This window comes from Rana temporaria, chromosome 2, assembly GCF_905171775.1.
Source record: "Rana temporaria chromosome 2, aRanTem1.1, whole genome shotgun sequence".
Taxonomy (NCBI): Eukaryota; Metazoa; Chordata; class Amphibia; order Anura; family Ranidae; genus Rana; species Rana temporaria.
In genome coordinates, this window is record NC_053490.1 from 246,627,777 (window position 1) to 246,653,789 (window position 26,013).

Genomic DNA, 26,013 nt, shown 5'->3' on the forward strand with positions numbered 1-26,013 from the left:
AAAAATAGAGCGATTTTGAAAAAAAAAACAATATTTTTTACTTTTTGCTATAATAAATACCCCCAAAAAAAGATATAAAAAACCCATGAAATTACATCTTCTATACTTGTAGATCCGAGCGGACATACAAGGAAAATAAAAAACAGCATTTTAGCTTGCACATTATTGGATGATAAAATCATCAGAGCTCCCCCTCATTTCAGATCAATCCCTCAGATTTACAGTGACTGCACTTTCAAGTTCACTTTCAGTGCAATTTGAAGTGCAAATTGCACAGTCGGACAAAACCGATGAGAATGGACCGAGGTTCAGTTTCATCTGTCCAAACCGACCGTGTGTATAGGCCATCGGTCTGTTTTCCTTCGGTCCAAAAGTTTAAAACACGCTTCAAAACCGAACCGATGGACCGCTGCCCGATCGGTCCAAACCTGATGGTTAGTACAGAAAGCATCGGTTCAAAACCCTGCATGCTCAGAATCAAGCCGACGCATGCTTGGAAGCATTGAACTTCGTTTTATTCAGCACGTCGTGTGTTTGACGTCACCGCGTTCTGACCCGATCGGTTTTTGGAACGATGGTGTGTACGCACATCAGACCATTAGGCCACTTCAGTGGTGAACCGATGGAAATGGCCCGTCGGACCATTCTCAATGGTTTGGAACGACCGTGTGTACGCGGCCTAACACTTTTCAGCTAATTCTACAGTAACTAAACTAAACAAGGTTAAAAAAAGCTTGTTGCATACATTTGCAAATACATGTAAAGGCACACTACTGTGTGAAGGACTTCAGAAAAGTGCAGTACCTAACCCCATCCTGAAGACAGTCCTTTACTACTCAAAGGTAAAGTAATATACCAGAAAATCAGTATTGCTCCAGCATGCTGGTGAAGATCCCCAGTTTGTGTTTGCCTCTGATGAGATGATACAAAATTTCTCCCTTTATCTAAAACGTGAATATTTTGGCTGGAGTTCTACTTTAAGACTGGATTGGCGCTTTATAATCTCTCTGTGGGTTTCATGTTGATTTTCATCTAGATTCACTAATAAGGAACTGACCGTACAACCTCAAAGAACATTAGGATAAACAGGATAAAACAAACTAATTACCTTGGGAATGATATCTAAGTGCTCCAATAATTGATTTTAAGTACAGGAGGTTGGTGGTGTGTTGCCAGTTGTGCTTTTTTTTTGTAAGCCACACATCAGATGCAGTATAATCCATTATCACAATTGATTGTCCTTGGAGACGGATGAATCAGCAAAACATTCATTTACAGTAAACAAAGCAAGATAAGTGTTTCATCTTTATTTTCTTTTTTGTATTTTCTCTAAACAGTTGTAAAAACAAGTCTCCAGAACATGGTTGGAAGTACTATTTTTCAGTGCTACTGAAAGATACATTATTATTAGGCTTAAGCTATATGCTCAGTAGGAATAGGCACATGGTTCGCTCCAAATTTAGGTTCAAACCAAAATTTGGCTTTTCCAGCATTAGAACGAATACCCAAACTTTTGCCAGCACGGTCACATGTTTAGCTAGGGTAGTTGTCATTTGGTGAGCAGTCTTGTTAAAAAACTCATTTAAAGTTCACCAAACACTGCTTGAACTGAACCCAGGGCAGTTCCGCTCACCCCTAGTGTTCATTTCAAATATAAGTTCATACTGAACATTCTCTTGTTTGAAAGTTCAAACAAGACAGCTTCTTGCTTCCAGTGGTTGCTAAGGAAGTAGTGGGTGCTTGCACTTGCCACATCCTTAGCAACCACTGACATCACTAGGCACATTCACTTACTTTGCTGGGAATCCCTGTCCGAGAAGGAAAAAGGCAGCCCATGTCCTCATCAACATGGGGACAGGGTTTTTGCTGTGGGGACCCCACATGTTAATGGCACATGGCCTGGTATGGTTTAGGAGAGGGGTGCTGCACAATGGATAAGGTCTGATAGAGTTTGAGGGGACCTTATGTCTTTTTTTGTTTGCATTTTTCTGCTTGGTTTTCTTAAAATTTATAACATACCTGAAAGGCGCACTTTTTTTACATCAATTTAAACACACTTTTTTCTTTGTACTGTAGATGTCAGTCTTACTGAAGTATATTGTGTACACCACACAGATGCCCAACTTCACAGACATGGTCCGGGCATCACTCAGGCATGTTATTTAATGGATTTTTGCATTTTTAATGTTTCATTTTAAGCATTAATAAAGTTACTGTTCCCCACCAAAGGCGTTGTTGTTAAAACATTTTATTGCTTTGGTATTAGAGAGCTACTAACAGACTGCACATACATTTTGGCAGAAATAAATATGGAGACTTTTAGAAATGTTCTGGATCACTTCATGAAAGTCTCTTAAAATGTAATCTGATGTTGAAAGCACCACAGAAAATAGAAACATTCCTGTTTAAGGGTGCACTTACACTGGGCATCGTTGAACTGATCCATGCCTGACTGACTGCGCTCCCTCTGCACTCCTCCACTGGCCTACGCTCACACTTTGCATTTCCATGTTTTGTGTACTGTGGGAGACCAGATATAGTGAATGCAGGGTCCTGGGTTTAGTAACACTTTAATTGATGGAAAAATAACAAAAACCTTTACATTTAGAAACGACTGGAATGTTCCTTCTTGGTAATTTCCTCAAACAAACAGCTACGGTACTATAGCTAATATACATTACTGGTGTAAGGAGCTTGTTTGATGCTTTGTTATATGCAAAATATTTCAATTAGTTATTGTATATCTTTAGGAAGTTTTGTTTGAATGGCCTTTATCAGATCTTACCACAACACTCGAGTGGAATTAGAGATAGGATGCCGATTTAGCCATTCCTAAATATGGAATTTTATTTAACTAGTTTTCGGAAACAATGTTGTGTTTCATTACCTGTCTTAGAATTGCAGATTGCAGACAGATGCCTTGACATTCTGCAGTGAAACCACAGTAAAGAAACCCCATACTTTGTTATTTTCATTCATCATGCCCAAATTATATATTTTTTTATCAGTAGTATGACAGCTTTTTTCCTTCCAGACATAACGTAACTTGTGTGTGTATATGTATATTATATATATATATATTATATATTGTTGTGAAAGTGTTAGGCCGCGTCCACACGGTCGGTCAAAATCGATGGAAACGGACTGAAGGACCGTTTCATTGGTCCAAACCGATGGTGTGTGGGCCCCATTGGTCAGTTATCCTTCGGTCCAAAATTTTAGAACTTGCTTTAAAATTGAACCGTTGGACGCCTAACCGATAGGTCAAAACCGACGGTTAATATGCAAAAGCACCGGTTAAAAACCTGTGCATGCTCAGAATCAAGTCGACGCATGCTTGAAAGCATTGAGCTTCATTTTTCTCAGCACTTTGTTGTGTTTTACGTCACCGCGTTGGACTCGATCATTTTTTTAACTGATGGTGTGTAGGCACATCAGACCATCAGTCAGCTTCATCGGTTAACCGATGACAACGGTCCTTCGGTCACATTTTTGGGACCATTGACATTTACAGAGAGATCAGTGCTATAAATATGCACTGATTACTATGTAAATGTCACTGGCAGGGAAGGGGTTAACACTAGGGGGCGATCAAGGGGTTAACTGTGTTCCCTATGGTGTGTTCTAACTGTGGGGGGAAGGGGACTAACTAGGAGAGATGACCGATCGTGGTTTCTACTTTGTAGAAACACCCGATCTGACTTCTCTCCTCAGACAGCATGAGCACAAACCCCCGTGCTCCCACTCGTGCAACGCAATTGCATGTGGCTGCTCTGCGGCAGAACGGCTCTCCTGGGCGAAAATCTCGTACATATACAGCTTCACCCAGGAGAGCCAATCTCCCGCAGTATATCTGCGTGAGCTGGTCGGGAACCGGTAAAAGGCAGACAATTATCTAAAACCCTTTATTTTTAAGGGGATATATTTATTTCTATAGCCACCGTTCCCATAAAGGATTGACAGAGTAGAGCAGAAGTGGACTATATTTTAGTGCAGGGCACTGAAGGTTACCACACCACGGCCCATTTGAGAACATACAGACATGTCAATGGACAAAGGGTAGCCACAGAATAAAAAATTACCAAATTATATAACAGCTCTATAGACTGCAACTATAAATAACAATATAGCTTTTTCACTAAAACTGTTTAAAAAACGGCCAATCGATCGTGACACAAAACCCTTTTAAAGCTTTGCTCAGAGCCTCGCTGCATCTGTGATTAAGTTTGCTTCTAATAGTCTTCAGATGAGGATTAAAGAATCTTAAGCAATAATGAGTAGATAAATGTTGCAGTACAGGCACCTGCAGTGTATTTCAGACAAAAAAGTATTTTTTAAGATTCCGGTACACCTTTTAGCTTTTTTTATCAGTGTGTATTTTATCAATGTAAATCAGTTAACTGCTAAACAAATGGAAGCAAAAGTGTGTTAAAGCACACGTTCACTCGTTTTATATGCTTTACCTCACTGGATTCCTTTCCCCTCCTCAGTGTAACAACGAACTTTTGTGTTTATTTAAATATAGTATATATACTGTGTGTGTGTATATATCTATATATATATCTATATCTATATATATATATGTATATATATATAGATATATATCATTTCAGTCCAGCCTTCCCCCTACCTATGTGGGAATGATATGTCCCTGCTTCTGGAGCCTGCCTCCTGGGATAGACACAACAAATATCCCAGGAAACTTCATCTGAGACATACACAGCGCTGGATAGAGAGAGAAGGACGGTGGTGGATCACAGTAGAACAGCGCTGGAGTAGCATGGCATTTAAGTGTGTGAATCGAGTATACCCCAGCAAACCAGATAAGAGGTAAAAAAAAAATCTAATGGGGTGAAGCATCTGTATGATTACCAACCAATGTTGTTTACAATCCCTTTACTCTGTCAGGCCGCATACACACGATCGGTCTAAACCAATGAAAACAGACTGAAGTCCAGTTTCATCGGTCCAAACCGACTGTGTGTACGGCCCATCGGTCCGTTGTCCTTCGGTCCAAAATTTTAGAACTTGCTTTAAAATCTAACCGATAGACCGCTGCCCGATAGGTCCAAACCTATGGTTAGTACACAAAAGCATTGGTTCAAAACCCGCGCAAAATCAAAATCAAGTCGATGCATGCTTGGAAGCATTAAACTTCGTTTTTTTCAGCACGTCGTGTTTTTTACGTCACCGCAATCTGACCCGATCATTTTTTGAACTGATGGTGTGTACGCACATCAGACCATCAGGCCACTTCAGCGGTGAACCGATAAAAACGGTCCGTCGGACCATTCTCATCGGTTTGGATCGACCGTGTGTACGCGGCCTGAGTGTTATACAGACATTGACTTTCGGGTGTTATTTCAATTAAATCAAGGGTTATTCTGGATTTTCATGGAAAAATTATTATCAAAGCTGAGCTAATAAAGTACAAATCCAGGCCAGGAATAAAAGTGAAATTAATCTGTGCGTTTTTAATGCTATCCAGGGAACACAGAAAATTTGCTAAAATTAAAATAAATCCTTAACTTTACCAGTATTTTGATATGAATTTTCTGATTCTCTGTATTAGGATTTTCACTGACTACATAACAGGGCCAGTGGGAGTTCAATTCTTAAAGCTTGTATTATTTTCCTATCTGCTTCATGTATCACTGATCACTTTCCATCCATGACAGCTATGAATCTGATTGAGGGTTTTGATAAATTTCTTAGCACTGCCTTTTTCTTTTTTTTTTAATGGGTCAACTTTATATGTTTTTTTCACATGCTACACCTCTATTCCAGTGGTTGTGAGCTATAAGTGATTTATAAGGGATTATCATAGCCAAGGTCTGCCCCCGGACTTCTTTCCCTATATTACATTGACTTTTCCAATAGCCAATCAGGTCTGACGAAGAAGTGGAAAATGTAAAACACGTTACCACCCCCTCCGCATCAAAACAGCCTCCTGAGTAACGTCACGTCCGGTCAGGCACCATCTTGCATTCCATGCTGGTCATTGCGGCGATCAACCACTTCCTGTTGTGATCAAGGAACACAGCTCCACTATTTTGATGCCGGTTACATTCATCATGACTGTCAGGGAGACTTTTAAGGCTGGCGACTGGATTCTATACATGCCTGTTTGATCTTTTTAAATGAGATTATGTAATCTGCCCTTTGTCTTGATTTTAATACATTTTCTGTACTAACATGCTGCACTTAGTCTGGCACTCCTGTGTTATTTTTTATGTCTACAGAGTTGTTTGTTTCGCTTTATAGGGTACTGCCGCTGGTGCTGCTTTTTACTACCTTCACCATATATTTTTAACAGTTCATGGACATTTATATACTATTTTTGGACTTTTTGATAATTGGAATTTTTATATCTATGAATGTATGATTATTGGATTTATAGAATTTGTCATTTGTCACTCATCCCTCTAGCACTACTGTTTTTTCTTTTTGCACGTAATTGTACCTGGGAAAACAGGTTGTTGTGGGAAGTAGAGGCCCTTTCCTTGAATCTAAGGCAAGTTGGGGCCAACTGCCCTCCTCTCTGTCCTTATCCTATGAAAAGGTTCTCCGTTGGGACCTATAGAAAAAAGCTATATGTGTTTTGTATTCCTCAGTCCCTTGTGAGCTGAATTTTAGGATTGTATAAGTTAATGTAGGCTGTGATCAGTAAAGGAAGGTGCCAGCTGATCTGACGTTCACAGTGGGCTATATAGATGGGGTGGGGGAATTGGCTGAAGTTATTTAAGTACTGCTATCCAAGTAAAACTATAATAAAACAGCACAAATAAAAAAACAAATGGTGAGCAAACTAAAGATGCATCCAAGAGAATGCTTAGGGCACGTAATACATTTTTTCTTTGTTAGCACTCTAAGTTAAAATACAACTTCCACCAGGAGAATAAGCACATCGAAGTATGTTTTTGAACCAACAACAAGATTGGCCCAGAGTGTATTAAAAGTAAAGTAAATTGAAGGAAATTCAGAAAATTACACTTAACCATTCCATTAGTACTAACTGGTTTTACAAATAAGAAAAAGCATTGTGCTTTGATGAAAACACTATATAAAAATGATGATGTAGAGAATGAAATATCAACTGCTTGTTAAATAAATGCATGTTGTTTTCATAACAATGGCCTGTAGGAGAACAAAAATGAAGGTTGGCGAGTTAGTTAAAAAGGCTGTAATTGCTGTGTTAACAATGTGAAATATGGCTTTCGATTCATAGCACCCTTGTATTCTTTTTGTGCATACTTTGTGTGTCAATGGTTTAAAATAACCTTGACAAATTACATTAATGCACATTAAATTTCCATTTTTCCCAAATGTTCAAAGGCTTCTGAAGTCATATATTATAATGGTATAATGGAATAACATTACAAAAGAACTAATAATTTATTTCAATGTGCCACACAGTATATGCTTACCAGGTAGTAAGTAAGTTTTGTTTATCTTGTCTAAATAAGCATCAAAGAGTATAATGTGATAATTATTATGCGACTGATTGAAATGTTCACATCCTAACTCTAGGTTCACACATGTGCGGGTCAGAGAACTTGTGCTAACTGCACACATTTCCTGACCTGCGGGCAAAATGCTCTGTAGATGTTAGGGCTATTTTTTGGTGAGTGAAACTGCATGGTTTTGAAGCACCATGTGGTTCCATGAAGCCATGTTATTAAAAAAAAACGTCAGGGATTTTTTCAGTGCATTTTCCGTGGGTAGATCAGCTTATTCAAATGAATGGTCTGCTGTTCCCACGCAAACATGGCATGCTGGTTCCATACATGTGTGAACCTAGCCTAAGCAAGTGCCTATGTGGCATATTATAAAAGCCAAGCTGGCACATTTCTGCATTTTTATGATAAGTGTGTCCCCTATAAGCAACAAGACCAAGCCTGGCCTCTGAAATGTTACAATAAAGCTAATTACAGTACAGTGGTCAAAAGAATAGTAACAATGTGAAAATTATAGTAATCAATACCAACAAATGATTATAGTTTATTGTAGTCACATCACAGTAATAAATAAATAATGTCTGGTTGATTGTTTTGTTGCAATTTATCTTACTTTTATCTTACTTTTTGTATTATTTTACTGAGTAACCCAGAATGAAAATTCCCTACAATGTAAATTCACCTAATGAAGGCCGGGATCCAAATGGATACAAGGCTATTTCTCCACCGGGGAAGGAACTTTAAATGTTCCAAGCAAGTGAGAAACCAAATAATATATACAAAAAACCCTCACATCATAAAAACATTACAGCATTATTGTATCTTGTTAAAATATGCCATCTAGATTAAAATTAACAGTACAAAACAATCAGACAAATGTACATAGGTAAAGCAAGCGTGTGACTCTGACTCATTTTGCTACATATGCTTCGTCAGGGTAAACGCTCTAAAGAAGTGAAGTATCTTAAAGTGGGGTTCCAGTCACGTTTTTTTTTTTTTTTTTTGCCATTTAAATGTTATGCTGATAAAGATCCCATTGTAATGCATTAAACATACCACATCGATGTGTAAATAAATAAAAAACTTGCCTCCTTTGCTGTGCAGTACGATGTGGCCGTTTCCATGCTCTGTGTGGGCAATTGAAGCCCAGCACATTTTTTTTACTGTTCCCCGTGGAGAGGTGCCTGCTGGGTAACCTTTAAATCTCGAGTGTGCGCATTAGAGCGCCTCTTGTAGCTGCGATTGTTTGTACTGTTGTCATAACAACGGGCGGCGGCGGAGGAACGTCCTGCCCCATTGTTATGACAATAATCCCCACTCTAATAAAAAAAATGTCATGCCGATCTATTGAAAAGTAAGGGCTTTATGCCCTTTTTGAAAATGGCGCTGTAAACAGCCCCAATCGCGTCATTACATCTACTGAAATCCCGCAATTTTTCGGGGGGCATAGGAGCACACAGACTCCTGAGAAATTATGACACAGCATTCCCAGGAGTCTGTGCGGCGTAGGCTACAGAGGAAAAGCACCGTGGTGCAGGAAGAAGGCAGATTAGGAAGTCTGCCTAGCAACAACCATTTTAAGGTATGTAAAAATTGTATTTATTTTTTTACTCGGCTAATGACATTTTTTTAAATGTGCTGATGCAGAGTGTGATTTGAGGGTGGATCTCCGCTTTAAACAATTAAAAGACAAAACCCTATGCATAATCCTCTATCCCAGGGTAGGAACATGTAAAGTTGCCCAGAAGCCCCACACTTACGGGCCAAGAAGGTGGGATTGCAAATCTCAAACACTTTATATCCAGGGTTGGAACCTCAACATGAAAGCATGGATCCATCCTGCCTTGTATCAACAGTTCAGGCTGGTGGTGTAATGGTGTGGGAGATATTTACTTGCCACACTTTGAGCCCCTTATGAGCATTGTTTAAACGTCACAGCCTAACTGAGTATTGTTGCTGCCCATGTCCACCCCTTTATGACTACAGCGTACCCATCTTTTGATGGCTACTTCCAGCAGGATAATGCACCATGTCACAAAGCTCAAATCATCTCAAACTGGTTTCTTGAACATGCCAATGAGTTCACTGTACTCCACAGTCACCAGATCTCAATACAATAGACACCTTTGAGATGTGGTGGAATGGGAGATTTGCATCATGGATGTGCAGCCAACAAATTTGCAGCAACTTGCTTGATGCTATCATGTCAGTATGGACCAAATTTTGTGAGGAATGTTTCCAACACCTTGTTAAATCGATGCTACAACGAATTAAGGCAGTTCTGAAGGCAATAGGGGGTCCAAACAGGGACTAGCAAGTTGTACCTAATAAAGTGGCCAGTGAGTGTATATATATATATATATATATATATATATATATATATATATATATATAAACATGTGTTAACGCATCCAGTCATAGTTATGCTGTTAACAAAAAAAAAATCTTATTCTATGCAGATTAGTAAAACATGCTTTATATTTGGCTTCAACTGGCTAGTGCATGGTTCTTTGGTTAATTAGACAAGATTGCTAAAAACCTAGTGTGCTATAAAATAATGGTATTTAAACTGACTATGGAGAGATGTAAAATTGATAGTGGCAGGTTGTAAACTGTGTGTTTGCCAGGCTATCTTTTTTCATTTGCTGCTAGGGTTTGGACATACTGTATATGCTGGCAGATCACAACGTTGTTCTTATTTGTTTTCAATTTATTTGAAGTAATATCTCATGTCTGCTGTGGTTTGCTTTAGGTAGCATCAATTCACACACTGCAGTCCCTGCGAACCTCTATCAGCAACGTCAGATAGTTCGATCTTTGAGAAATTTAGCTTGAGGCATAGAGACAAAAGAAGAAAGAAAGAGAGATAGGAAGAAATATTGTGGCAGGGGAAGCATTTGAGTAAGAGAAGGCAGCTAAGGCCGTTTTATTACTTAGGCCTCTGTCACCTGTGATGACCCAGGAGAGTGGAGAATATTGATCGCTTGTCACTCACGGCATTCAGCAGATTGCATTGACAAAGCTTGTCAGGACTCTAATAGCAGGGTTAGTGGCCTTGGCTGCCACCCAAGGGGAAGCTCTACAATGCCTATTACTTGGCGGCCTTTAACTGTTATAGGATTGGGAGTGAGCACTGACAAAGCCAGAGAATAATTTTACACTTACAAATACCCTTTCTTAGTCTCTTTTTTTCTTCCTTTTTTTTCCTCCTGGCCATTATTTGTGTTTCGAAGGCTAAGAACAAGACACTGCGCAAGACCTTATGCATTCAGAGCAGCAGAAGCTTGGTGTATTGAACCAGAGCCACAAGTCTTTTCATCTCTCTAAAAACAGCATTAACCAAAGCATTTTTTCCAGATTACAATACTCTTAATCAGACAATGGAAGGGACACAAGTGCAAAAATGCGCCTGACAGCACACACCGTGTGAAACGCAGTTATCAAACCACAGCAGGAGTAAAGTTATCGAACCATAACATATGTGTTTTTTTTCTCTGATATGCCTAGTATTGCCCCAGATCATATTTAGATGGAAGGGCTGTATGCTGGATATTAGTTATTCTTATCTTTCCTATCTCAGACTGTGTGCAAAGCTAAGATTACAGCCAGTGAAAAACATAGAAATGCAGCACTGTACTCTCGGTTTAATGGTCTGTGCAAAAGCATCTGTGTTTGGAACAGACTGGAATTCCCTTTGTGGGCTATATACTCAGACAACAAAGCTGGGCATTCATTAAGGCACACAGGAGAGCCTGTAGACATTGAGCAAATTCCACAATACAGAGAATGAATAAATGTTGTTAAAGCAATCTAAATTACAATTTCAAATTGGATTTTCTCTCTGTACATATGGTATTTTTTATGTTGTGTGAATATGAGTATTTTGGATTAAATAAAAAAGGAAAAAAAAAACACATTTTAAAAGCTGCAATCAATTCCTTCATGCGTACAAAGTTCAGTATGCACTGTATGCTACCAATTCACCTGGCTTCCCGAGGTCTTGTTATGTGTAGCAAACAAAAAACACAATGTGTGAGGGTAGTAAATGACAGATAGTAATCATCACCATCATTTATTTTTTTAACCTATTACACTAGTAAGACTCATGTAACTGTAAGCTGAGTCATTGGTTAAGGTGTCTAAGTCAACACAAAGTATAATTGTCTAAATTGGCTATCTATGGCCCTATTCCAGACGTCATCGTTTGTATTAACTTGACCTTGCTAAAAATCCCCATGCTGAGCATCATCAGGAGTGGAAATATGATTGGCTTGTTTTGATTTTCCTGTATGTTTGCTACACTTCCTGGTCATTGTAGCTGCAGGCGCTGTGGGGAAATTCATCCTCAAATTTCACAAGAAAAACAATAACGTTTTTAAACAGATATATCTATCTTTTCTCTCTTGCTCTGTGCCTGTCCTCTGTTAAAATTTGAATTTAGAAGGTGTGGTGCTGATAAGTCACTGCTGGGCAGGGGGAACAGGATGAGCTGTTGAGAGTGAAAGTAAAAGTAGAAGGGCATCTGCTGTAAAACTTTTATGATGAATTACTCTACAATACCTACAGCTACATAGGTCAGCAAAGGCCTGTCATCTATTTTCTACTTGTTAAAAATATTTATCCATAGGCTGGCCTCAATTTCACTTTAAGTATGAACCTATTTTTATAGTACAAGAACCTTCCACAAGGAGGTATTGATATCACCAATTGCAATGACTTCAGAAAACTCTTGGTTTCAATGAGACATTATTCAATGTAGATAGAATCAGGTGCATCTAATACCTTCTTAATGGGAAGCTGTACTAAAGAAATATGGAGACTGTCATTACTAACTTTGTTTTCTGAGTTAGTTGCCTGATGCTAATTCTGATACCTGTATAGTCCTTCGTTTTTGAGTGGTTGGCCACAACAAGTATGAACATCAGAAGTTCTGGCCTCATTCTCATTTTGGATTTGCTTGTTGGTTCCAGGTCGACTCACAGTACTAAAGCCAGTGGCAGCCATGCAACTAGCATTTTGAAAAAGTGCTCAGTAAGGCCAAAACCCCCCCCCCCCATTATTTTTTGAGTGCAGTTTTCCTTTAAATCAAATGGTCCAGAACAGCTGTTTAGTGGAAACTGACAATGTATTTAAGGGATGTGTACATTTTTAGTGTAAATGTTTCTATGCTCTTCACTGAGAACATTCATAATAGGTCATATTGACTACAATAATACTCCAAAACTTTTAGCATGTGCCCTTCCTGGCTGCCTCCATCTTAAACCTTCAACTTTATTTAGAATGTCAAAACCTACAGATTCTGCATTCGGAATACGATCATAAAAACAAAGACAGGAAGCCAATACATTTGAGAAATTTACTAGGGATGAAATTTGATTCTTGGTTGAACAAGAGTTCATCAGGAACCAGCCTGATTGAGGGTCAGCAAACCACTAAGTATACTGACCATATTTAGTCAGTTTGCACACCAGACCATATTTGGTCAATGATTTCACCTAGGATGTAATATTTACATTTCAGAAGCACTGGTATGCTGTCATTTGTGATAGAATAGCAGTGGAGAAGCATTGTCATGGGGCAGGCCATTATGGTGATAGGTCATCATGATTGATGATAAATTTGCATCACTGCATGTTGTGATTGACAATATATTTACATCAGTAGATAATGTTTACATTTACTGTATATACTCGAGTATGAGCCATCCCGAGTATAAACCGAGGACCTAATTTTACCACAAAAAAATGGAAAAACGTATTGACTTGAGTATAAGCCTAGGGTGAGAATGCAGCAGCTACTGTAAACAGAAAAGAGGGTCAAAAATGCCCATTTGCACGCTTCACTGTGCCCATTTGCAACCTCACTGTGCCCATTGCAACCTCACTGTGCCCATTGTAGTCTCTCTGTGCCATACCTCACTGTGCCCATTGCAGTCTCACTGTGCCATACCTCACTGTGCTCATTGCAGTCTCACTGTGCCCATTGCAATCTCACTGTGCCATAACTCACTGTGCCCATTACAGTCTCACTGTGCCCGAGTGCCTGAATTCTTGACAGGCATCCATTTTTTAAAAGTCGCAGCTTCCTCCTGGTGTTCCATACCGTGATAGGCATTTGACACTGTGTTCCGCCTATCACGGAGCTCCTCTCATCCTCTGACTCAGTTTCCCAGCAGACACTGTGTTCAGTGTTCCGCCAATCACGGACATTCTTTCATCCTCGGACAAGAGGACGTCCGCGATTGGCGGAACACTAAACACAGTGTCTGCTGGGAAACGGTCCGAGGATGAGAGGACCTCCGTGATAGGCGGAACACAGTGTTAAATGCCTATCATGGAACGGAACGCCAGGAGGAAGCCGCGACTTTTAAAAAAAAAGAAGCCTGTCAAGAATTCAGGTACACTGACTCGAGTATAAGCCCAGAGGGGTATTTTCAGCCCTAAAAAAAAGAAAAACTTGGCGTATACTCGAGTATATACGGTATTTGTTAATAAATTACTTTAATAAATTACAGTATTAGGTCATCAGTGGGTTGGGTAGAGAGGCTAGTTAACTGTAAGTGCCACAGTAAAAACAAAATGTGCTGCATTTGTCTGAGATTTAGATTGCATTTCAATTAATCTAACAATGTGTCTTTTTTAGCTATGTTATCGTTATTCTCTTCGCAACTATCAGAGTGTGCTGATTGTACAACAGAACACGTTTCATTCTGCCAGTTGAAAAGGGGCCCTTAGATGTGATAAAACTAAATAATTGGCTGCTTTGGTGGTTTGGGCATTTTCTATCTATGAATTGACTAACAAAACACACTTGCAGAGAAAGCAAGTAAATTGTTCAGCACTATGTCAGAACAAGAGAGTTAATTAATGATTACATTTGAAATATTATACAGTGGGACTATTTGTCAGAAGGCATAAAGTTGTGCTTGCAGCCGAGAACCGTGATCTTTACCAAGGATATTGAATTTGCATTTTGTTTCCTTGAACTACAGGATATTGAAGTTGTTGGCGTCCTATGCTTTGAATAACAATAGACATATAAAACAATTTTTGCAATGAATTTTTATTGACCTCTTTATTTATTAATGCAGCAACCCTTAGCATCTAATCAATTATAGCAGTGAATGCACAGAATGCTGAAGCCTTCGTTTCATATTATATCACAAAAAGGATATACAATATGATGAATAGATTACATCTTAGTCAGTTTTGCACAATAGAAAATGTGGCCTGTTGCTTGAAAACAATTGCATCTGTATATCGTATATAAATATTGTGCCACATGAGCATGTTGAAAGTATCGTAGTTATAAATTCAAAGCTAAATTCTCTTAAAATGTTTAAGATATTTATGAGATATTAAATTTTTTTTTTAATCTTGCAGTTTTTATCCAGACAATACCCAGGGATCTTGGCATGAAGGTCCTTGTTACATAGTTACATAGTTAGTCAGGTTGAAAAAAGACACAAGTCCATCCAGTTCAACCACAAAAAACAAAATAAAAAAACACAGTAAAATCCTATACACCCAACTCCATACCCACAGTTGATCCAGAGGAAGGCAAAAAACCCCAGCGGAGCATGATCCAATTTGCTACAGCAGGGGAAAAAATTCCTTCCTGATCCCCCGAGAGGCAATCGGATTTACCCTGGATCAACTATACCTACAAATCTTAGTACTCAGTTATATTCTGTACATTTAGGAAAGAATCCAGACCTTTCTTAAAGCAATCTACTGAGCTGGCCAGAACCACCTCTGGAGGGAGTCTGTTCCACATTTTCACAGCTCTTACTGTGAAAAAACCTTTCCGTATTTGGAGGTGAAATCTCTTTTCCTCTAGACGTAAAGAGTGCCCCCTTGTCCTCAGTGATGACCGTAAAGTGAATAACTCAACACCAAGTTCACTGTATGGACCTCTTATATATTTGTACATGTTGATCATATCCCCCCTTATTCTCCTCTTCTCAAGAGTGAATAAATTTAGTTCCTCTAATCTTTCCTCATAGCTGAGCTCCTCCATGCCTCTTATCAGTTTGGTTGCTCTTCTCTGCACTTTCTCCAGTTCTCCTATATCCTTTTTGAGAACTGGTGCCCAAAACTGAACTGCATATTCCAGATGAGGTCTTACTAATGATTTGTACAGGGGCAAAATTATATCTCTGTCTCTGGAGTCCATACCTCTCTTAATACAAGAAAGGACTTTGCTCGCTTTGGAAACCGCAGCTTGGCATTGCATGCCATTATTGAGCTTATGATCAACTAAAACCCCCAGATCCTTCTCCACTACAGATCTCCCCAGTTGTACTCCCCCTAGTATGTATGATGCATGCATATTCTTAGCCCCCAAGTGCATAACTTTACATTTATCTACATTAAACCTCATCTGCCACTTAGTCGCCCAATCAGACAGAGCATTGAGGTCGGCTTGTAAATTGGAGACATCCTGTAAGGACGTTATTCCACTGCATAGCTTGGTGTCATCTGCAAAGACAGAAATGTTACTTTTGATCTCAGACCCAATATCATTTATAAATATATTGAAAAGTAAGGGTCCCAGCACTGAACCTTGGGGTACACCACTCATAACATTGGACCATTACACTTTCTATTACATGGTGACAACCCTTTGTCCCTGTCATTCTGTTGTTCACTTGCTTTGTCACCCTGCCACTTGCACTTCCAGTGGAGGCTATAAGAGTTTGTACTAATGCTCATTGCACAGACATGTACCCCTGTGATCAAGTTTAGGAAATCTGACAGGGCTTTTTTTTAGGGGGAACTTGGGGGAACTCAGTTCCACCACCTCTGGCTCAGACCTTTTGGTGCCTGCTCACCACAATCACTTGTAAACACAGAAATCTGGTTTCTGTGTTTACAAGTGACAGCTCTGCACTGTGTGTGTAACCACCTGAACTCTGCATTCTGTATGTAATGCAATCGTGGTATTTAATGCCCCTTTAAGACCCTTCTACTGTTTGTGAAATCTGAACGGGGTCGTGGTTGAGTTCCTGCACCTATTTTCTGAGAAAAAAAGCTCTGGAAATCAGCCCTAGGTCAATGACAAGTACCTGTACAGCAAGTGCATGCAGATTGGAAATGGTTACCAGGTTGCTGAAGGAAATCAGCAGCATTGTGATGGAAAAACAAATAAAAAAGGTGAAGGCTGCATTTTCTATAGTAAATAAAAATGTAAATGGTTTATTATATACAGTGCTTTAGCAAACTAAATGTCAACTGGTTAGGGTGGTAGAGGGGCGGTGTGGTGCACAATTCAGCACAAGTCACAGCAAAAGTGGCACTCCTTTCATAGAAAACAATGTGTGAAATGGCCCTTATGTGTGTGAGATTGGCCCTTAAATAAGGATGATGATTCTAATCTGAACCAACCTGAGTAAACCTGCCAGGAAGCTGTCACCTGTGCTGGTTCAATCATCTGCGTCAGGGGTATTCCCAGCTACACACCCTCACAAATATAAGGGGCATGTATATGTGCAGCTGTGGGGTGGGGGAATGGGGGATGCCTTGGCGCTGATGATTGTCCTAATACAGTGACAGCTTCTTGGCTCAGTCAGGTTGGTTCTGACTAGTATTTGAACATGCCTGAGCTAATTCCTGCTCTTACAGATCGAGACTTGAAGAGGATCCATAGTGTAAAACTAAAATAGCTATAATTAGTGTCCAATGGTTCGATGGGGCATGGCCCACCTTTCTTAAGGTGTACACATATTTTTTTAAATACAGTATTTAAATACAGTATATAAACTCACCAGTTACTTTATTGGGAACAGTTTGCTAGTAACAGGTTGGACTCCCTTCAGAACTGTCTTTTTTTTTTTTTTTTAAAGTGTATTTTGTGCGTGTACTCGAGAGAGGAGCCGGACTGCAGGAGTTGGGAGTAGGCAGGCCTCCCCCAGAGGCAATCTGCAACCTTTCTCCATGCCCCGGGTGGCAATGGCGGGTGTCCTCCCACATAGCCCAACTGGGCAGAGGGACTCCCTATAAGGGAGTGAGAGGATCTAGCCCGCTCAACCAGCCCCGTTAGTCCTTCGCCTCTCTTTTTAGAGACCGCATGGTCAAAGTGCGTGCATGTTAACCCAATTTCGAGTGCGTGTAAGTGTGGTGGTTTTTGTGGGAGGGGGTGGGCGTACTGTTCCTCTTCCCTCTGTTGCCCGGGTCCCCCATGTGCTCCCCTTTCCCCCCATTGTTTCAGGATGGAGAGCGCGGAAGAGACCGGTAATGTCAAACGCATATGTGTTGGAGCTCTGCGGTGCACACCCTAATGCTATAGGCTGCGCACACCTATGATATATATATATATATATATATATATATATATATATATATATACATACAGTATATATATATATATATATATATATATATATATATATATATATATATATATATATATATATATATATATATATATACATACAGTATATATATAATTTGTATTCTTATTCATTAGCAAAATGGTTTACTCCCCTCTTTTAGTGTCTCTTTTTATACGACAGAGACACCATACCCTATCTCATATTTCTTATGTAAGCACATTTCAACCTTAAAGCGGATGTGCCATGGGAACAAAATATTAAAAGTCAGCAGCTACAAATACTGCAGCTGCTGACTTTTAATATTAGGACACTTACCTGTCCTGGAGTCCAGCGCCGATCGCAGCAGAGCACGAGCGATCGCTCGTCACTCTGCTGCTCCCCCCGCCATCCACGCTCAGGGAACCAGGAAGTGAAGCGCTGCGGCTTCACTGCCCGGTTCCCTACGGCGCATGCGCGAGTCGCGCTGCGCCCGCCGATTGGCTCACACGCTGTGTGCTGGGAGCCGAGTGTTCCCAGCACACAACGGGCGACAGACGGGATGTGACGGAATGCCCGTCTTTCGCCCGTATCGTGTGGCCGGAAGTGGGTGCAAATACCTGTCTTTAGACAGGTGTCTGCACCCCCCTCCCCCCTGAAAGGTGTCAAATGTGACACCGGAGGGGGGGAGGGTTCCGATCAGCGGGACTCCACTTTAGGGTGGAGGACCGCTTTAAACTTAATTATCACAAGGATTTGCAAAATACTCCAACTATTCCTGGACTGGCATTCCAGAGGATACCGTGTTCTATTTTTGAGCCAATAAAATCCTCCCCCTGGAAGCATTTGTTTATCATATTACAGCTTCACATGAGCTGAGCTCAAGCCTGACCCAGTGTTAAGTGACTGTGGTATATTTCATTACATCCATATACTGGAAGTCCTGCCAATATACTGGCAGAGAAGTCCTAGCGGAAAATAAATGGCAATAAAAAGGAGAAATGATAGCTTGAGCAAGTGTTGAAGGGAGCAGCTTTATTGAGGCTGGACAGCCCAGGAGATGTGACTTGGCATGCACACATGAGCTTAGGAGAGTGTGAGTGAAAGCTGATATTGGAATAACGACTCTGTGGCACAGACGTGGGAATAATTTAATTAATTGCTCCGAAATTTCTTTGATGAATAGTTATGTGGTGATAAGCATGAGGTTGAACTGCAGAATGAGTTTCAGCTTTTTAATAGGCTAGCACAGCTGCAGATTTGGATGCGTTCCCACTTTTTTTTTCTTATGTTATTATTTTCAGTTAATGTCTCTTGAAAGCATCGCTTTCTCATTTGTCCATGACTTGGCTTACAACAGCAGACCAGGACAGTAGCCACTTTGAAAAGGATGCCAGACTAAAAGGAAATTATATGATGCCTTTTTTTTTATAATTCTTGTATTTTTAAGAGAGATTTTATTGAAAAGCCATAGAGCATTTCAAATCCTTTGAGAAAGTGGTATGGCTTTGTTGTTTGAGAGCTGTAGAAGTTGCTTGAACAATTCAACCCAGCTGGAAACAGCATGTTAATTCCATGATTTTCCTCAATATTTCCAGACAGAACAATTACCAACATCCATAACCATGATTTTTATTATATTTTCCTGAACCAGTAGAGAAGAAAAATAACCAAATATGACAAATTTCAGCCGTACACAAGATATTTAACAGGCACAGCTACGAGTTTCATGCCTTGTATATGGGCCTCAGGCATACAACTATCTGGGGCCAAGTGACATAAAATAGTCCCTATCTGGAAGACACAGCTGAATTCAGGATTCAGCTGTACGTGGATATACACTTCTGATTCTGATACTTCTGGCATAAATATGTGCATGCATGCATATAGACATACACATGTGTACGGTTAACATAGAAACGTAGAATAGTGACAGCAAACAAAAGACTGCGTAGTCCATCAAGTCTGCCCGTTTTTTTATTTTTTTTACTTTCATAACTTTTTTGTCTATGTATAGATCTATGTGTGTCCTAAGTAGGGATGAGCCGAACAACCCCCCGGTTCAGTTCACAGCAGAACATGCAAAAAATTTGTTAGAACACGCAAACACCATTAAGGTCCATGGGACACGAACATGAAAAATCAGAAGTGCTCATTTTAAAGGCTAATATGCAAGTTATTGTCATAAAAAGTGTTTGGGGACCCGGGACCTGCCCCAGGGGACATGTATCAATGCAAAAGAGTTTTAAAAATGGCAGTTTTTTCGGGAGCAGTGATTTCAATAATGCTTAGTAAAGCAATAAAAGTGAAATATTTAAATTTCATACCTGGGGGATGTCTATAGTATGCCTGTAAAGTAGCACATGGTTCCCATGCTTAGAAAAGTCCCTGCACAAAATGACATTTCAAAAGGGAAAAAAGTCATTTAAAACTACTCGTGGCTATAATGAATTGTCGGGTCCCAGCAATACAGATAAAAGTAATTGAAAAAAAACAGCATGGGTTAAAAAAAGCAAAAAAGCATGGAGGTCCCCCCAAATCCCATATCAGGCCCTTCAGATCTGGTATGGATTTTAGGGGGAACTCCGCACCAAAATGTAAAAAAAAAAATGGCGTGGGGTTCCCCCCAAAAATCCATACCAGACCCTTATCCGAGCACACAACCTGGCAGACCGCAGGAAAAGAGGGGGGGACGAGAGAGTGGCCTGCTCTCCTGAACCATACCAAGCCACATGCCCTCAATATGGGGAGTATGTCCCCATGTTGATGGGAACAAGGACCTTATCCCCACAACCCTTGCCCGGTGGTTGTGGGGATGGGGTCTGCGGGCGGGGGGGCTTATCGGAATCTGGAAGCCCCCTTTAACATTAACTATTTGATTAATTGGGTTGCGCATTTTTTTATTTTCTTTTTCCATTGAACAAATATGACCATAGCCATAATTGGTCAATTTAATTGCCTCCTTAATTAAGGACATGGCTACATTAGGACTTCATCTTATACAATTAACCACTTCAGCCCCGGACCATATTGCTGGTCAAAGACCAGGCCACTTTTTGCGATTCGGCACTGCGTCGCTTTAACTGACAATTGCGCAGTCATGCGACATGGCTCCCAAACAAAATTGGCGTGCTTTTTTTCCCACAAATAGAGCTTTCTTTTGGTGGTATTTGATCACCTCTGTGGTTTTTAGTTTTTGCACTATAAACAAAAATAGAGCGACAATTTTGAAAAAAAATAATATTTTTAACTTTTTGCTGTAATAAATATCCACCAAAAATATATAAAAAAACGTTTTTTTTTCCTCAGTTTAGGCTGATATGTATTCTTCTACATATTTTTCATACAAAAAATCGCAATAAGCGTTTATTGATTGGTTTGCGTAAAAGTTATAGCGTTTACAAAATAGGGGATAGTTTTATGGCATTTTTATTAATATTTTTTTTTACTAGTAATGGCGGCGATCAGCGATTTTTATTGGCACTGCAACATTATGGCGGACACTTCGGACACTTTTGACACATTTTTGGGACCATTGGCATTCTTATAGCGATCAGTGCTATAAAATTGCATTGATTACTATAAAAATGCCACTGGCAGGGAAGGGGTTAACACTAGGGGGGCGAGGAAGGGGTTAAGTATGTTCCCTGGGTGTGTTCTAACTGAAGGGGGTGGACTGACTTGGAGAAATGACTGATAGCTGTTCATACATTGTATGAACAGACGGTCAGGCATTTCTCCCCCTGACAGGACCGGGAGCTGTGTGCTTACACACACAGCTCCCGGTTCTCGCTCTGTAACGAGCGATCGCGGGTGCCCGGTGGTGATCGCGCCCGCCAGGCACGCGCGCCGGCGTCAGGAGCGAGCAGGGGGCGCGCGTGCGCTCCTATTTTGATTTAGCCATCTACACCCCATTACGCACAGTGTGAATTTGACCAGCCATGTTTTACAAGTTGGTGAAGGTTGCCAGCGCCCCAGCTGTCACAATGTTATCCATGTTTGTTTGTTTACACAGCTGGAGATTCCCAGCAAGCAGATGAATGAGGCCGGGTGATGTCACTAGTTGCTAAGGACGAGGTGGGTGCTTGCACTCACCACCTCCTTAACAACCATTGACAGAAAGGAAACTATCATATACTGTTTATGATAGCAGTTGAACTATCACCACTGTATATGATTTTTAGCTCCCTTCTGAACAATCGGAAAGTCCAGTGTTCGGGCCATTGCCAAACAGCCAAAGTTTGGTTCCAACCTGTTTTCAGACCGTTCCTATCCAGCTCCATTCAGCATATTTCCTCTAAGCCCAGATCATCAAAATATCAACTTCATCATTCTAAACTCCCAGGAGAATTGTGCAGAGAGCAGTGACAAGTAATGGCTCTCCGCAGCATTTAGCACCCGGTAGCCACTGGAGGATGAAGAGGGTGAATGGGATCAAAGATCAACGAAAAGGGGTATGTATACACATTTTTTTATGGGTCATGGGATACTAAAGTCGGGGAGGGAATTCCAAGTCTAAAGAATATTGGGCCAGATTCACAGCGGAGATACGACGGAGTATCTCAGATGCGCAGTAGGTCCGGCGCGGGAGCGCATCTAATTTAAATGGCACATGCCCCTTTAAATTACGCGGCCTTACGCCGGAGGCTGCCAGCATAGGTTTTCATTGCAAGTGCTTTGTGAATCAGGCACTTGCAATGAAAACTTGCGGCGGTGTAACGTATCTACGATACGTTACGCCGCCGCACTTCTACGTGAATCTGGCCCATTGTTTATTGTAACTTTTTCACATGTACAGTTTATGATACACAGGGGGATGGTAAGGGATTAAATGTACGGTTTAAGCTGAACAAGATGACTCACACATGCTTTGTGAAAATAAAAAGGACTGTCTCAAATAAAATACCATGACATAATGAAAAAAAAAATTGTTAGAATTCAGCTTTCTTTAATTAAATTAACACAACACACAGATTTGTATTTGTCCAGTGCTGACTTTCTTTGTAGCTTCATAGTTATGTGACATCTAAACAGGGAGCAGATAACTAGATGATGCATAGTAGCTTTGTTCTGAACAGTAGGTCTGAACAGGGTAGTATCTCTAAAGAGGGCCCCCTTTTCAAAATATATTATTTGCAATTGCCCAGGTAGGGAAGATGCCCCTCTGTTCCCCAGCTCAGACCTCCCCTGTGGTACTTTAATGGAGGACAGTTAAACAACATACCAGGCACCTGAGAAATGTCCCAGGAAATCAGAAATCAGAGCATATAAATTACATGGAGACCAGTTTTCCACACATATTCAGGCCGATCTGAAGAACTGCAGTTTGTAAAAGGGTGTCATAGAACCAACATTTCTCATAGAATATTTACCTGTAAATTCAGTTGTATATATGTAAAATGAGATGTTGTAAATGATTTCCTATATGCACAAACTGTTTTTTTAGGACCAGAGTGTTTAATATAGTTTGCAGCTCAGCAATAGATTGTTTCAGAAATAGAGGGTGGCCAGCACTGTATATAAATTAAATATATTTTGCAGTCTGTTTCTACCTTGTACACTTAATTATTGCACAGCAACCTTTTTATTAGCCCTTCTTGGCCAATAAGTACTAAAATCACACTTGGTAACGAGTAAAACAAAAATCCAGAAGTGTTTTATGTTTTTCATAAGCTGTAATTGCTTCCTTAAATTCAACTAGGTCTTTTTCTGTTTCTTTTCATTTTATCCCTCTCTGTTAATGGGATTATTCTGTCAGGTGCCATTACTTAATGGCTAAGCTATAACAGTTGTGGTCAGTGTATGATATGTCACAAGTCACTGACATGTTGATAAAAGGCTTTGGCGGAATGACTACATACTACAAAGGTTTTGGCTGGTATATAATTCCACAATGGCCTGTTGAGAACTAATCCTACATCCTACATCTCACAGCGTTAAAATGTATAACAGCAGTTTTCACTTTAATTGCACATCATGTGTGCATTTGCAGAATGGGATTACTCCTTAAGTTTTCTCCTTCTTAGGGGTATTATGTGATTTATAATGTGGACAAACATCAGGCCTCACTTTGTTTCTCTTTGTTCTTGCTAACAAGTACTTGCTTCTTTTGGACCCCAGGAAGTAAAGAGAGATTGCCAAATTTAGGTTGCAGAAGTTTAAGAAAATAAGCAGTTTATGTTACTGGCCAAAGTTGTTAATTTATTATCCATGTGAGTGAGGTCAGACAAGTACTTATAATAATGTCTGAGAATTTAGGTAGCAGCTATTGAATACTTACAGTAGAACTAAAAGGAAAGATTTTCTAAGATAAAAATGGAGGCTAACTTGTCAACTTCCCCTTCCAAAAATGCTAGTTTCCTGTATCTTGCTGTTCAAGTGGTCCTTAATATTTTTTGAGACTCCAATGACAAGCAAGTATATAGTGAATCCCCAACAAACTTACAGCTTACTCCAGTAAAAATATTTCATTATATTTTGGAAAGAGCCAGATGGGTTACATCTATAAGGTTTTTATTGCCATCTATGTCCATATGGGGGATACTTACTATCAAAACAGGAAATTAGAGAAAATCTCTTCTCTTCAGCAGTCACACAGACAAAGGTCCTAGTAGTTTGAGTATGGTAAGTGTATGAATTTTTCATTGTGTCTTTTTTGCTGTCTCCACCTACCTGTCCCAATGACAACTTTCCTTCTGTTTATGTACAGTCAACAAAGGGACAGGTGAGAGAAAATCTCCACAAGGTTATCATAGAGGGGTGCTGGACAGGGATTTAGCAACATGTGGGCAATGGGCTTGCTACTTTTACTGTGAACACCATACTGACTGTTGTTTTAAACATCATCTGCCTGCAAATCAGCCTTTTTATGAGTATTGGTGTGTCCAATTAACATTCTGCAATTTTGCTCAGTTGCAATGAAAGAAGATTGTGTGGTCACTAAAACACATTGGCTGCCATTTGCCCTGATTGTTGTATCAATTGAACAATATAGTGTAGCACTACCCCTGAAGGAGCTGCTGGTTTGTTTTGGGTGGCATGTTACCTCATGGTCCTCCGCTGTCTAGGGGATACTTTATGAGAGTTGCAGTAATGGAATGTCCACACGACAGGTGTCTTTTCTGTGCTTTTATTACCCAGCCGGGGAAAAACAGTAGAACTTGGTGAAAAGTAAAGAGATAGTGGGAATGAAGAACAGCAAATCCAGGTGTATGTAAATTGGAAACAGTCCTGCTTCCAATGACAAACTTCTGTCTCACCACTCTAACAGGAGTGGATGTAGCGCACCCGGACAGGCCTCTCTCACAAGCCTGGCAACCAGAATGACGCTCGAACTGGGGTTAAGTCTCTGCCACAGACCCTCCCAAATGGTTGAACAACATGGAGACAATGGTGGTTCCCAATCCTCCTTAACAGATTCGACACCTGGATCTCCTTCAGGTAGTTTTTGTTTCAGGTACTGGCTGACAGGCGACCGACGTCCAGCCTCTCAGCACCCAGGTACCTTGGTCCCCGGTGGATAGTCAGGGCCCTCATGGAACACCAGCCTCTCTTGGTTCTCCTCAGGTAGACTTTCCACCGAACAGCTTCCTCACACAGGAACGGACAGTTTGGGACCTCCTTAGTTTGGGGACCCAGTCGCATTACTGGGCCCCCGCCACAGCTCAGTTGCTCCGGGTCAACATGGTCCTGGAACCAGGAACACCACGTAGCATGCACACCCCGGCCCGGGAGGCCAGTTCGCCGGGGTACTGTGGTATGGCTACCATGAAGGTGGGCACCAAACGGGAAGAAGACCCACGCCAATGGCGTCTGCCTCATAAATACCCTCTCACAGCATGCACAGCGAGGGAAACTCCTCCTGATAGGCTGCTGGGAAAATAATCCAAATCCTTGACTAAACTGCTGCCACCTGTCAGTCTGGGGTGTGATCAGCACCCCAGAAACCACAGAATGAGCCCACAGCACAGCCAAAGCTGAGACAGAGGCTCAAATTTAAACCAATTAACATGGTCAGAGTTACCTAACTCTCTGACCCCCTCTAAATTTACACTAGCACTGGTTCTGGAAAGTAACCAGGCGCTACAATAGTCTTTGGACTCATTTAAAAAAAAAAATCTGGAGTAAGACCTCTTTTTATCCTTAATACTGTATTAAGGATAAAGGATTGTGCTGTTAACAATTTTAAGCATATCTAAAGCCATTTTTTGTAGTTGTGGTTAGAGTATGGGTTGATTAAAACACTGA

General features: G+C 40.4%; 1 protein-coding gene across 4 annotated transcripts in view; it reads left to right on the forward strand.

Annotated features, from left to right (window-relative positions):
* Positions 1-26,013, forward strand: part of AUTS2 (activator of transcription and developmental regulator AUTS2) — a 1,792,651-nt gene that overhangs the window by 682,238 nt on the left and 1,084,400 nt on the right. The window lies entirely within an intron of this gene.